The sequence below is a fragment of the Chrysemys picta genome, chromosome 1 (assembly GCF_011386835.1).
Source record: "Chrysemys picta bellii isolate R12L10 chromosome 1, ASM1138683v2, whole genome shotgun sequence".
In the NCBI taxonomy this organism is placed as follows: Eukaryota; Metazoa; Chordata; order Testudines; family Emydidae; genus Chrysemys; species Chrysemys picta.
The window spans coordinates 171889027-171903935 of record NC_088791.1 but is presented as its reverse complement, the minus strand read 5'-3'; the positions used below and the strand labels follow the sequence as shown (position 1 = coordinate 171903935).

At 39.6% G+C, this 14909-nt stretch overlaps 1 protein-coding gene and 1 long non-coding RNA gene across 20 annotated transcripts in view; one reads left to right on the top strand and one right to left on the bottom strand.

Annotated features, from left to right (window-relative positions):
* The window catches only part of LOC122172689 (uncharacterized), a 59919-nt gene that overhangs the window by 8111 nt on the left and 36899 nt on the right, over window positions 1-14909 (bottom strand). The gene's annotated exons all lie outside the window — the stretch shown is intronic.
* Window positions 1-14909, top strand: part of CADM2 (cell adhesion molecule 2) — a 1056973-nt gene that overhangs the window by 1028750 nt on the left and 13314 nt on the right. The window lies entirely within an intron of this gene.

Below are 14909 nucleotides of genomic sequence, written 5' to 3'. Positions count from 1 at the left end.
TCAAGAAATAATTAATTTAAAAATAATCAATATGCAACTAAAAATCAGTTAATAGTTTTAATTGTTTGCCCTTATTTAAATAATTGTTCCTTATTAACACACGCCTTATTTACCAGTTAACACAGATGATTCGATAGATATAAATAAATGTTAATAGTTAACAGTTTTTTTACTATTTCATTCCCCTGTTTTCGTTAATATTGTAATAAAAATATGACAAATATATTGACTGTACACTTCAAATAGTAGTGTACCGACACAAGCCTGCTACGATTTTATTATTAGTAAGCACTAGAGACACAGAAACATACGGTAGATATGTAAGAAAATGTATAAAAATACTCATGTGTAAATTGCTGTTTTATTGAAACAACAATAATACAATTTGCTTTGTATGTGATCCGTAAAGATCGAAGGTATCGAATATAAATAATTTTTTAAATACTTATTGCACTATTGTTAACTGCTTTTTACACAATTCAGAAACAATCTAAATTAGATTTCATACATGTCGCCTATTTATAGTATCGTATTGTAAACAAGTCATTACACGCACATATTCCTGCCGATGCATGCTGGACTTCCCGACAATGCGTGACACGCTCGCCTGCGAACACTTGCTTGTTAAGAGCTGTTGGCGGACTTGACACCCGATCAGTTATAATTTGTGAATTTATTTGGAAAATAAAGTAATCACTACAACTTTAACTCTGTTAGACAACAGATGAAGCATGTCCGAACGGTTTTTCAAAATTTTCTTGTATTCTCTTCTTTCTTTATGCTTCTACCGCCCCCTTACTTTTATTCAACGCCCCCCCAATTGCACCCGAGGCTACTACTGCCCCCCTGGATTGTTCTAGTGTCCCCCAGGGGGCGGTATCGCCCACTTTGGGAACCTCTGGTGTAGATAGTAGAGTTTTAAATATAAATTTTAAACCTAGGTCTTTTCATGTGTTTGTGGTTGCTTTACATGATAATATTTCACCTGTCCTGTTTATGTAACACTTTAAAAATCAGCACAAGGGTTATATAAATAAAATTTATTATGAAACAAAAGGCAAAAAACTATTATGTACATAGTTTAGTCCTATTCAGTGTCTACTCGGCGCTTCTTGGCTTGTCTCTTGTATTCATTAAATGGAGCATCTCTTGTCACTGTCCAGCAATAATCTGCAAGCATTGATGAGCTCCATTTGCCCTGATAGCGTTTCTCCATTGTTGCAATGTCCTGGTGAAATCGCTCGCCATGCTCGTCGCTCATTGCTCTGCAGTTCGGTGGGAAAAAAATCTAGATGAGAGTGCAAAAAAATGTATCTTTAGTGACATGTTGCAACCAAGGTTTTTGTATGCCTTGAGGAGGTTTTCCACCAACAACCTGTAGTTATCTGCCTTGTTGTTTCCGAGAAGATTTATTGCCACTAACTGGAAAGCTTTCCATGCCATCTTTTCCTTGCCACGCAGTGCATGGTCAAATGCATCATCTTGAAGAAGTTCATGAATCTGAGGCCCAACAAAGACACCTTCCTTTATCTTAGCTTCACATAACCTTGGAAATTTTCCACGGAGGTACTTGAAAGCTGCTTGTGTTTTGTCAATGGCCTTGACAAAGTTCTTCATCAGACCCAGCTTGATGTGTAAGGGTGGTAACAAAATCTTCCTTGATTCAACAAGTGGTGGATGCTGAACACTTTTCCTCCCAGGCTCCAATGACTGTCGGAGTGGCCAATCTTTCTTGATGTAGTGGGAATCTCTTGCACGACTATCCCATTCACAGAGAAAACAGCAGTACATTGTGTATCCAGTCTGCAGACCAAGCAAGAGAGCAACAACCTTCAAATCGCCACAACGCTGCCTCTGATGTTGGTCATAGTTTATGCACCTCAAAAGTTGTTTCATGTTGTCATAGGTTTCCTTCATATGGACTGCATGACCAACTGGAATTGATGGCAAAAGATTGCCATTATGCAGTAAAACAGCTTTAAGACTCGTCTTCGATGAATCAATGAACAGTCTCCACTCATCTGGATCGTGAACGATGTTGAGGACTGCCATCACACCATCGATGTTGTTGCAGGCTACAAGATCACCTTCCATGAAGAAGAATGGGACAAGATCCTTTTGACGGTCACGGAACATGGCAACCCTAACATGACCTGCCAGGAGATTCCACTGCTGTAGGCTGGAGCCCAACAGCTCTGCCTTACTCTTGGGTAGTTCCAAATCCCTGACAAGGTCATTCAGTTCACCTTGTCTTATGAGGTGTGGTTCAGAGGGGGAGGATGGGAGAAAATGTGGGTCCTGTGACATTGATGGTTCAGGACCAGAAGTTTCATCCTCTTCCTTGTCTGACTCAAGTGAGAATGATTCTGGTGCATCAGGAACCGGAGTCCTTCTCCGTGGGGTACTGGGCGTATAGCTGATGGAATGTTTGGATAATGCACAGTCCACTTTTTCTTCTTTGACACACCTTTCCCAACTGGAGGCACCATGCAGAAGTAACAATTGCTGGTATGATCTGTTGGCTCTCTCCAAATCATTGGCACTGCAAAAGGCATAGATTTCCTTTTCCTGTTCAACCACTGGCGAAGATTTGTTGCACAAGTGTTGCAACATATGTGTGGAGCCCACCTCTTGTCCTGATCTCCAATTTTGCAGCCAAAATAAAGGTGATAGGCTTTCTTAACCATAGTGGTTATACTGTGCTTTTGTGATGCAAAAGTCACTTCACCACAAACATAGCAGAAGTTATCTGCACTGTTCTCACAAGTACGAGGCATCTCTGCTCACTTTGGCTAAACAGAAATGTGTCCCTTTGCAAAATCAAACACTGACAAATAAGAGAGCACGACACTGTATGATTTCTAGAGCTGATATAGGGCAATTTGTTCAGCAGAGTGATGTAAGCTTCGTTATGATTGCATCATCCATGACTTCTAGGAATAACATGATGCAATTCATATCATGTATGACGCAATACCAGCTTCAGATTGCATCATTCATTGTTTTGCCTAAAAAGCAAGTACTGTCCAAACCCAGTCATAGATTTAGTCATAGATCCAGTCAAAGATGTATTTTAGTCATTTCTGGTTTAAATTGAGATACCTTCCCTTTATAACTCACTTATCCTCCGCCATTCCCAAGTCAAGGGTCGTATATACTGACCCAATAGCATATCTTGAAAACTAGAGCCAATCAACAATTTTAAGCATCATTTTCGTTCTCAGTGACCCAGAATTAGTAAAGTTTGACTACATTTATTTCAGAAGCATTTTGGCTGTAGAGCAGTGTTGTTGTATAGGAATTAAAAATGTACAAGTTACTTTACAGACAAATATGCTGCCCTTAAGAGAGTGCAATATAAACAGACAACAAACAGATGAAGAAAGGGTAGGGGGAATGGAATAGAAGGCAAGTTACTGATCATTGAGATAAAAAAAGAACTTGTTAATTCCATTTTTTGTCTGGAGTTTGCTTGGGGGGGGGATCTATTTTGTTAATTCTTCCCTGTAGACAGGACTACATTATTTTACAGGCCTTTTTGAAAGAATTGTGTTTTAAGGAAGCACTTTAGGGAGGAGAGGATGAATACATGGTGTTTTAGGATAAAGAGAGGATTCTAGGTATGGGAACAATAGAAGAGAAGGCACAATACAAACAATGAGTGGGAGTGGAAATGAAGGTGCCGTGAGCAAAAAAGAGACAAAAGCAGAATATTGTCAGAGCCAGAAACACCACTACACATGCTTACTAGACCTGTAAACTCTCCCTATCCATTTGTCCTGGACCAATAGTTAGAGAGAAACTAGTTTTAACAACTGGATCATGAATGTGCAGCCCCTTTAAGGGCAGTAGGGTCCAAAAAATTCTATCAGGCTTGACAACAAGAAGTCTAAGGGTCAAACTTCTGAAACTCCCTGACCTGCACTGCAGATCTGAATAATATATTCTTCATTTTCTCTGTGTGTGGAATGAGTGCTGAATATGCAATAGACATCACCTTATATGCAAGAGAAATTCACGGTGCAGATAGAGGGGGAGAATTTTTCTTCTTTAAGTCAGATTTGGCTATTTTAAGATCCATGTTCATCTCAGAGCCATTCTAGATAACCCCATATCAGTTATAAATCATAGGAAAGAAAAGCCCTTTCAGTCCCATATAGCCACTCTTTGAACATCCCCTTCATCTTTCTTTTGAAAATGAGTTGGTTGAAAGAAGATCACTGAAATAATGAGGCAGAGATCCCCTTTTGGTCCAGTCCACTATTGCAAGAATTAGGTATATACTATTTGGAGGATAATCAGAAATGTCAGCAGTTTTCCCTCTGAACATTTTTTTTTTAAAGAAAGGCTAGGCCCTGATTGTGAGAAATGCTCTGGCACCTGCACTTCCAGAGGACTGGGGCCCAACTGTGTATGAGAATAGACTTTTATTGAAAATATTTAAGTATTTGAACAGACATTTTCTCACTAACTTTTAAAAGTTTTCGTACAGTACAATATGCCTTACTGTTGTTGTGTCTTAATTCCCCTTCCCTGTAGACTTGGTACAGCTTTGTCACCAGGAATACAGCTCAGGCTGCTATGAAATTGAGTCTGCCTTCTTCAAATAGTTTGAGCACAACTGTCATTTAGTAAAATAAACATGACTCCGTTATTTCTTAATGCCTTGCTTAACAACTTTAAGATTAGACCACATCTCAGATTCTCCCAATGGGCAGCACTTAAAAAGTGAGTAATATTTCTATCTCTCTTAGTCAAGTAATCCCAGATGTAAGTAATTTACAGGATGGCATTAGGGACTGTTACAAGAGACACATTGTAATATGTCACTGGAAATCAGCTTCCCTTTGCACGTTTGATCAACAGCCAGATGGAAGCTTTTATCACATTTATTTAATCTGAAATATACATAGTAATTACACTGGACCTTTGATTGGAGCCCTTATTGCTGTCTCCAGAGAAGGTAGGAAATGAATCCGTCAGTTGCAAACTTGTGTAGATGTGGCCCTCTTGTTAGAATTTGGATATATTACAGCTATGAGTGTTGACACAGAGATCATCAGTACTGCTGAAAGTGAATGAACTCTGACAGGTTAAAAATAAATAAATAAATAAAGCCTGGACTATATACAGCTTTTATTATTTTATGAATACACAGAAAGCTTTTAGAAAACCAAAGATCAATCTCATTCCAAGCAACCCATGACCAATCAACGGTATTAAAAGCAAACACAGCCCACTTCTAATAACTGGATGGTATTTAACTTTAAGGCAACTGAAAACAACAAAACCTTAAAGTTCCCAGAGGAGAATTCCATCAAGCATATCATTATTAAGTGAGGAAAATATTATTGTTTTCATTAGCACAGATATGGCATAAAGAATGGGTTGTATTAAATTAAACCACAAACACGATGTTAAATTAATTCAAGGTAGTTTTATTGTGTGGACAGAAACTCTATTAATGGATATTGCTGTGTCCCAACAAATTTACATAGGATTTTATGCCCTAATTAAAAAGGCTATAAAAAGAACTTAAAATGTTAATTGGGATACTTATCCTCCTAACAATAATATCACTCTTTTTTTTCCTGTTCTTTTTTGCATTACACCAAAATGACCTCCACTAATTCTACTTTTAATATCTCTCATCTCAGTTAGTGAGGTAATGGTGGACCTCCACTGGATTGGTCACCAGTACCAACAACAACGTTTTGTCAATCTTTTAGATGCACACAGATTGGCAGATGAAAAACACCATTAGCTACCAAAAGGTTAAAAGTCATACTTTTTTGTCCTAGCTCATTCTGAGTAGTACCTTACTCCAAGAGTAGGTCCATTGAAGCAAATAAAATTGCTGTTAAGCATGAGTTAGGGGTATCATATTCTGATGCTAAGTGGCTGACTTCATCAAGGGTGTTTTAACATTTTTATTGACTCATAGTTATTTTAGTGAAAAATTATATGGAAGTCACACAATTAATTTGCATAGTAGTTCTGTTTTTTAAAACCCTTCATGAACATGTTCAACCTATTGCCACTAACCTTCGGGGGCAAGTAACTTCACCTCCCAGTGTCCCAGTTTCCCCATCTGTAAAATGTTACTGACCTACTTTGTAAAGCATTTTGAGATTCACTGATGAAAAGCACTATATGAGACCAATGAGGTAACAGTAGCAGCATCGTACCTCATGGAACTTGCTTTTCTACTCCCTTCATGCTTCCCTGGCCTTGTCTCTGCACTGTTTAGGTTAAAGCATTTTCCTCTGCAGCTCCTGCCACTTGTAACAGCCTATCTGTATATCTCCACTTCATGGAACTCTCCCACTTCATTGCTCAGCTGAAAACATCTGTCTCCTTGCCTACACTTTCTGAACTTTTTCTACCTCAGCTAGTATTTATTATTTTAGCCCTGCAGTTGTACTAATTAACTCTGGGAAGCATTCTGGGATGCAGTGTGTGTGAAAGAGACTATAAAAAGAAGTTTTATTGAAGCATTTACACAGCTTTTCCAGTACACTTATTGGGATTTGCTCAAGGTTACCAGTGCAACTTTCTGAAATGTTTTAAATGACCTCTTTACAGTTTTACTTTCACAGCAACCTTATTGCTGTTCATGATATATAAATCAGGGTTTAATTTGTTGCTTCTTGCATGGCACTGTTCTTTCTACACCTATGTAACTTAGAGCTCAGTTCATCAGGTGCATAGACATTTAACTGCCATAGACAGTGAAAAGCGTTACACACACACAAATGGATGGAAGAAAGAGCCAGTTGTTATTAGGTTGACTATACCAACTCCAGCTACTGCTTCTATCCTTCCCATCATTTCCTGCTGGGAAGGGAAAACGAAGAGCAGGATTCCTCCCACTAAACTCATCACTGGGGATGGAAGGGAACAGGCACTCAGGAGAAAATCCCATTTGCTAAAAGAAAGTTTAATTCATCAGCCTTACTTTTTCTTACATACCAGAATCCAGTACATGATATCTTGGCTCTCCAGAAAGAGAAGAAAAATTAAAGTCTATTAAAATTCTGGAAGCAGTGATAAGGGGTCATTTGCCTATATTTCTGCAGACCACGGTATCTCATTGGGAGAAGCAGCTGTTAATAGTGGAGTTCTTGAGCCAGCTATGCACCCTTTCCCCATCCTTGTACAGTCTTCTAGGTAGCCAGCAGTTATATCTGGACAAGCTACAAATATATCTTTACAATCTAAATTGACTGCAATAACCTCTATTGAAAACAGGATGGAGGCAAAAATTAATAATTTCACTCTGCAGATTTCAGTCATCTTTCTTCCAACCAAAGTCTCAAATAGTAAGTGGCACTGTTGAAGGGTTCAAATCCAATATTATTAATAGGAAAGCTATGTCATGTGCCCTAATTAGGGAAAACTCTGTTCCCTTCAGGAAACTGGATATTTTAGAGAACCATATCAAAAATATCTGTATCCATCTCTATATAGGAATCTTTGTGTCATTTGAATAAAATGAGTCAGTAGGCATAGAATCTGGAGTCAGCATGTAAGGATCTTTGGAATTTGTATTAGACTCTAAATTCTGCCATCTCCTTCACAAAGAGATGGCTTTTAGGAAAGCAGGCCCTCCTCATAGAATCACAGAACAAAAAATAAAATGAAAGTAATAAAACTGCAGAAAGAAGACTTGGATATTTTTTATTTATCTCTGGCAAAAAACATATATTAATGGTTACACATCTGAAGAAAACTATTTTTTCTTCAGTCATATTATTTACCAATGCAACACAAAGAACTTGCAAAAGGAGTCACAGATTAACATTTGTCCTTTATTCTGCTACAGTATGGATTCGTTTTATCAGGGAAAATGGTGTGTGTGTGTGTGTGTGTGTGTGTGTAAAGTGATATGAAAAAAATATTTAGAGGCTAAATATGCTGCTGCAGTAATAAGAAAAAAAAGGCTTTAGATTATTTAGGGTTGGTGGGGTTTTTTTTGAGATTTAAAAGTAAGCTCTTTTCTACCTGACTTATCTATATTTGATGATGAACTGTTACAATAGAGTGGATATAGGCTGTATACTACTACTTTTTTGTTTGTCTTTGAACATTTTAAGTTCAAAGTCAGATGATAACAGAGCGCAGCTTTATTGAATTCCAAAACTGGGCCCCTTTGAGATTGCCCTTGCAAGTTAAATGATGGAGAAGCTTTCCCTTTCCCCTCAATAGCATCTGTACCACGTGCTAGTACCTGTTTCCACTAAACTGGATCCCTTTTGAGTCAGCAGTCCAACCTTGACTCCAATACATATTTATGAGCAACCCTGGTTCCTGCATCAGGGATTATTTGATATCCTTGTTTATTCATCACATTTGGATTGGGAGATAAATCCTCACCCATACTGATGCCTTACAACCATACAAACTAGCTATCGTCTTGCAAGGACTGTTGGTAGATGCTGCTAGACACATCTTTAGTTGGCATCTTCCACTTACCTAATAAGTCAGTCAACTTTCATGTCAGAAATCTGTATCGCTTCTGGCTGGAACAAATGAGGGCAGTATAGATATAACAACTCAAATGTCTCTCAGTAATCATCACAATAATCCCAGGTTAATTTTCTCTTGATACACTTCTTTGCCTGATTGATTGTAATTAGTCTGATGGCTCTAGGGTGACTAGACGTCCTGATAAAATCGGGACCGTCCCGATATTTCGGGGTGTGTCCCGCGTCCCAACCGATCTTTGTTCCCAATATCCACCGGCAGCACTTTTTTTTTTGCTCCGCCAGAATGTGTCCAGATTTTTTTCTTTCCCTCATCTGGTCACCCTAGATGGCTCCCCACCACAGCTACCATAAGAAGTCAGACATACAAGGCATATGCCAGGCAATGTGTCTCAGATCAGTCAAATTCCTCCTAACCTTGGTCAGTAACTGCACCAAGTTTCTGTCATCAAATTTTCCTCCTAACTGGTATGACACTGCACCCTATATTCTTCATAGTTGTATGATTATGTTATGATTATGACATAATTATGATGCAATTTGTACCAAATGAGTCATGTAAGGAGTCACTGGAGAAGGTATGATTTGCTGAATATGATTATCCTATTTGTATGCATGTATCATTTTTGTATCTGAAGTTATGAATATTGACAATGGATCTGTATTTCAAATGTGTTTACTCTGGAAAACACCCACTACTAGTCTTTCAGGTACAACAATGATGAAGCTGGACAGTGCTAATGACTCATCAACAAAGACAATGGGCTGTGGAAAAGCTTAGCCTTCCTGTAAATGTTTCAGCCAGCCTGAAAGAAATGGCTGCTATGACACATGAGCATGTAACCACACCACATGGTACTGAACTCCATTTCGGGTACCTGTATTTTTCCACAAACTAGGCTGGAAATTGAGTTTTGAACAAAAGGTTCCTGCCATATGGTAAAGCTATATAAGGTGGCATCTGCCATCATCTGGGGCCTCACTCCCCACACAAGGACATTCCTGGAAACACCTGTGAAACAAAGACTGGACTGGGGAAGAGCTGGTCCCAGCCTGTGTATGGAAACCTGGCAGAGTGCTTGTATCATCAGTCAGGGTGAGAAATTGCTAACTCATATCCAATCTTTGTAGCATGTTATGCTTAGTTTGTGGTTTTATTTATTTGCTAGGTAATCTGCTTTGATCTGTTTGCTATCACTTATAATAATTTAAAAATCTATCTTTTGTAGTTATAAACTTGTTTTTTTGCTTTATCTATACCAGTGTGTCTTTCAGTGAAGTGTCTGGGGAAAAATCTCAGCTTGGTAAACACAGGCTTGTTGCATAACTTTCCCACATCGAGGGGAGAGCAAACTATTTATGAGCTTACATTGTACAGATCCCTGTGCAGTACAAGACGGTATAATTTTGAGTTTATACTCCAGCAGTGCGTGCATATCTGGGGAGCTGGGCAATTGGCTGGTGTGTGCTGTTTGCACTCAGGTAGCTCAGTTTGAGTCAATGGCGTCATCTGCTGTCATGTTGGGTGATAACAGGGCCTGGCAAGGCTGGCTATGTCTCCAACCAAGCAGTGTGAAAATAGCACACAGTGATTCCCACACCTCCCAGACTGTACCTTGGGTATGACAACCCATCACAGCTGGTTCAGGATTGGTGCTATTTGGGGCCACTGACTTTCTGTTGTGAATGCATCAGTTGGTTCCATTTACGCATTCTTGTGTAACCAAAAGGGTACTTCATTCCGGTTCTGGCTGAATCCTTTGCTTACTACTCAAAACTTCCAGTCTAATGGCACAGTACACAATGAAGCATCCACACTTTGGGGCATGATTGGAAAGACCTGGAACTAAATCACACTGAGTGGAAACAGAAATATTTTAAGACTAATTTACAACCGCTATACTGCTTTCCTGTACACCTGCTATACTGTACACCTGGAATGTCAGCATACCATAGTGTGTACATCCAGGTCAGGGATGCCCACCAACAAGGTAAAAATGGGCACCTGCAGTTGTTGCATTTGTGCATCAATATGCAATTGTCAAAATCGCAGGTCTCCTGCTGGATTCTCTAACATGCTTGTTTCCTAGTGTTCCCTGATTCTGGTTATGAGGGGACCAGGAGACCACTGGCTGTAGATTACTGAATCATGGGATAAAAGGACATTCATAGATAGTTCTTCTTCATGTTCTGAAGACAAGTTTGGCCATGTGCTGCCCTGAGCTAATTTATCTTCATAATGGGCTTTTGATTTCCATCACATGTGTGCTTTGAAGAAAACATTTCCTATTTCAAAACCACTATGAATGCTTCCAAAAATCCAAAAGGTGAAGAGCTGTTTGTGGGAGACTTTTGTTCCTTGGGAACCTCAGGTGGTCTTGGCACTATGGGTGGTGGAGGTATGGATTCTCTCCTTCATGGTCCCAGATGGATAGTACCCCAAGTAAACCAGATGGACTCCAAATGAATCAGAGCTATTCAACAGAAATCTGGTATGAGTCTGTACTGCTACCATTCTGTGTCATTGAGTGAAGAGATAGACACTTATTGGCCCCAAGAATAGAACTTGGCCTGATATCTGGTTGTCCTGCAGATCCCTCATTGCCCCACCAACATACATACCTTATCCCTTGTCAACTGGCCACAAGTATCTTCCCCACTCCAATTGCACCACTTCCCTACTTCAGCTTCTGCCTGTTTAACTATAGGAACCCTAAACAGAAGCATCCATTGAATGCATCTCATCTTCTCCACTAGAGCGAGTACCAAGAAGCATCCTGATTGGTCCTCTTTCCCTCACTTTCACCTGCCACTGGACTAAGTGTTGCAGCCCTGAGCTGCAGCTACTATGCCAGATTTAGGCACACACCTCTCCACGTGGCCAGAGGATGGCTCCAGACAGCTAAGAACTGTGACACAAACTCTTGAGACCTGCTCCCAGCCTTAGATTTTCTACCCTCTTAGCAACCTCCTGAGATGTGCCTCCTAAAAAGCCAATGATAGTGTTGCCTTCTGGACTGAATTGAATTACTGGGTGTTAGTGCTCCAAAACAGAAGAGCTGCACAGATATCAGCAGAGGTTACTGTATTAAGGAGGCAGAAGACCCACTAGGCTGTCTCTGAAGTCAAATGATGAGGAATGGACCTGCCGGCCATGTGAAAACCCTGCTACCCAACCCCCATAAGTTTCACGGGAAGCATACAATAGTAGTTGAGAAGTCTGGGCTGGTGGGAAGAGGGAATGCCTTTCCCAGTGGTGGGCTCCACAGTAGGTTCTTCAGACAAGCTCTGAAGCTTTTCAAGCTCATCCTGAGTGAAAAGGGGAATACATGACTATCACCCCTAAACATGCGCCCCTTTTTAGCAATTGCTTCTCACATTACTAATCTTTTGGGTTAGCTGACCCTCTCCCTCATCTAGCTCAGAGAAATTAACTATGCATGAATAAGGTTGTGCAAGGAGAAAATGAAATTAGCTGAATAACTAACATATAACTTACACCAACTCATGAAAAAACTACTTAGCAATTTGTGTGAATACCAATACTAGGGACCTAAGGTATTTTTTAATAAATTGCACTCCTATAAGATTGGCCTCAGAACATAAAGTACACCTTTATTTGTACACAGATCTGTGATGTTGTCATGTCTCACCGTCATCTTGCTTCTTTATGAGTGATCCAGTTTTTCTTTCATGTAGGCATCTTATGTGTGGAGGTTGGGACCAATGATATGGGGTGCATGATGCCAGTAAGGGGAGCATCCTCAAAAGCTGGACAGATGTGATTTTGTAGCATCAAGAATGATTATGTTGAACAGGTCTCATAAGGAGGAGGAATCAAAGGAATCCAGTGAATTCAGAATTTATTGTTTTAAGCAATTCGGTGTTAAGATTATTGTTTAATCCCATCAAAGTGTAAAGAAAAAAGATGAGAAGCTGGTCCTTAAAGGAACAAGATCGGCTCTGATTCAGAAGTCCTGAATTTGAATATCACAGCATATAACTCATGTTCAGCTGTTTTGTGTTAATTCATCAAAATCCTCTAGATATTTTAATAGGGGACAAACTACTCTGGAACTTTTGTGAGCATAATTTTGAATGTAATTATCTATTTGCAGTATCCACAAGAAATTACTGGATAATTCTAATTCCATATTCATCTCCTTGGGCATATATATTTCAACAGGACAATATCATTAATAATTTTAATGGAAAATCTGAAGATCCCCTGAACACTGTTAATTTTAGTTAGTTTTTTTGGGGGGGAGGGGGCGGCGACAAAGGCAGATTTTGGAGTATATCCTTAGCTCACTACCCAGATTTACACACACCACATCCACTAATTTTAATGGAAGTTAAAAATATAAATCTTCACAATACATGGAGATGTGAATATGCCCCAGTGTTTCTGTGCAGTAGAAGCAGTTCCTGAAGCATTTTGGCTACAGTAGTAATTACATATAAGATAATGGATAGCCCCAAAGTGAATGCAAGGCTGTAATTCACTCAAGGGAATCTGCTCATGTCATGAACTGCAAAAGGACAGTGCATTACCCTGTAAGTATAATATATAACTTTTAAAAATGTTAAACAAGCATTCTTTCCTAATTTATAGAGGGCTTCTCAATTTGCAGCATTATTTTATGGATTGTTATCTGGGATCAGGGAAACTAGGCTCCCCCCAAAAGACATGTTTGTGGGCAACTTTCTTGTGTTATCAGAAGTTTTGTTATAATATTGGCGATACAGTATAAATGGTTAATGTAATGTATTGGTTATTGGGTACAGTTTACGAAGAACAGTACTCACAGGTTCTGAGATGTAGTCTTGCTTTGATGTGTCAATAATTATCATTCAGCATGTTAAAAATTAAACACCCAGAGAAAGGTAAAATAAATGGTTAAAATGACTCTCAAAACTCAGAAAAATCAGCATACAGAAACAGTAGAACCTCATTAATCCACAGTAATCCAAAGGAATCTAGGAATTTACAAGATGGTCAGTGGTCCATCTAGCCAAATACGCTGTCTTTAATGTCAGGTTTCAGAGTAGCAGTCGTGTTAGTCTGTATCCGCAAAAAGAACAGGAGTACTTGTGGCACCTTAGAGACTAACAAATTTATTAGAGCATAAGCTTTCGTGGACTACAGCCCACTTCTTCGGATGCATATGCATCTCTAAGGTGCCACAAGTACTCCTGTTCTTTTTGTCTTTAATGTGGCTACTACCAGTAATTTCCAAGGAAGGTGCAAGAAACTACAGACGTGGCAATGAAAGAATTACCTGCTTTTAGAGGAAGCATCTTCCTAACTCCTGGTGAAACTACAAGAAACTATACCCCGTTTAGCTTTTTACAGAAACACAGGAAAGCAGGGTTCAACTCTAAAACAACCCATCTTTTAGGCGAATAACTCTATTCAAGAGCAGAGAAACAATCCTGGTCTGCATGTAAGTCTCACGTTTATTCCATTATCATATAATAGTGTCCATCTGGAGTTCTTTGTGAAAGCATGAGAAGGTACGTAATCACGGTACTCAAAAGAACCCCAGTGGCAGAGCATATTATAGAATGTTAAAAATGCTTCTGTGGATCTCAGGTCATGCCTCATCCAGCAAAAGATTCTATTCAAAATGTAGAGGACACCACAGAAGTTGTACAAGATGAGGACATTGTCTTCTGATTTTGTTGGTGCTAAAGCAAAGAAAAAGGAACTCCTGATGCATCTGAAATGGGACTATCTCACATTCAAGCAGCTGTGAAAAGAGATGGATATGAGTGAAAAACAGAGCTTGGTTTCTGCAACCAAACCTCAGCAGAAAATTTTATTCTAGTATCTGCTATGCTAACTCCACCACAACGACATAATAGAGCACTGGTATTTGGACCTGTCCTTGTTAGTAGCAAAAGAAAGAAAAAACAGTTACCTACCTTTTCGAAACGTATTCTTTGAGATGTGTTGCTCATGTCCATTCCTACGTGTGCGGTCATTGGAGATTATGCCTTAGCGGTATCCGTAGGGTCGGCAGTGGCGCCCCCTTGAGTGCCGCGCTCATGCGTCAGTATATCAGGCACCACTGGCCCTACGCCCTCTCATTTCCATCTTGACGGCAACTCCAACAGAGGGGCAGAAGGGTAGGTAATGGAATGGACATGAGCAACACATCTTGAAGAACAACAATTATGAAAAGGTAGGTAATAGTTTTTTCTTCTTCAAGTGCTTGCTCATTTCGATTCTATTCTTGGTGATTCACAAGCAGTGCCCATGGAGGTGGACTCGGAGTTCACAGTCTTGCAGCTTGCAGCAGTGCTTTGCTGAAGCCAGCATTGTCCCAGGCCTGCTGGGTAAGTACATAATGGGACGTAAACATGTGGACAGTTGACCAGGTAGCAGCTCTACAGACCTCTTGGACGGCACCTGAGCCA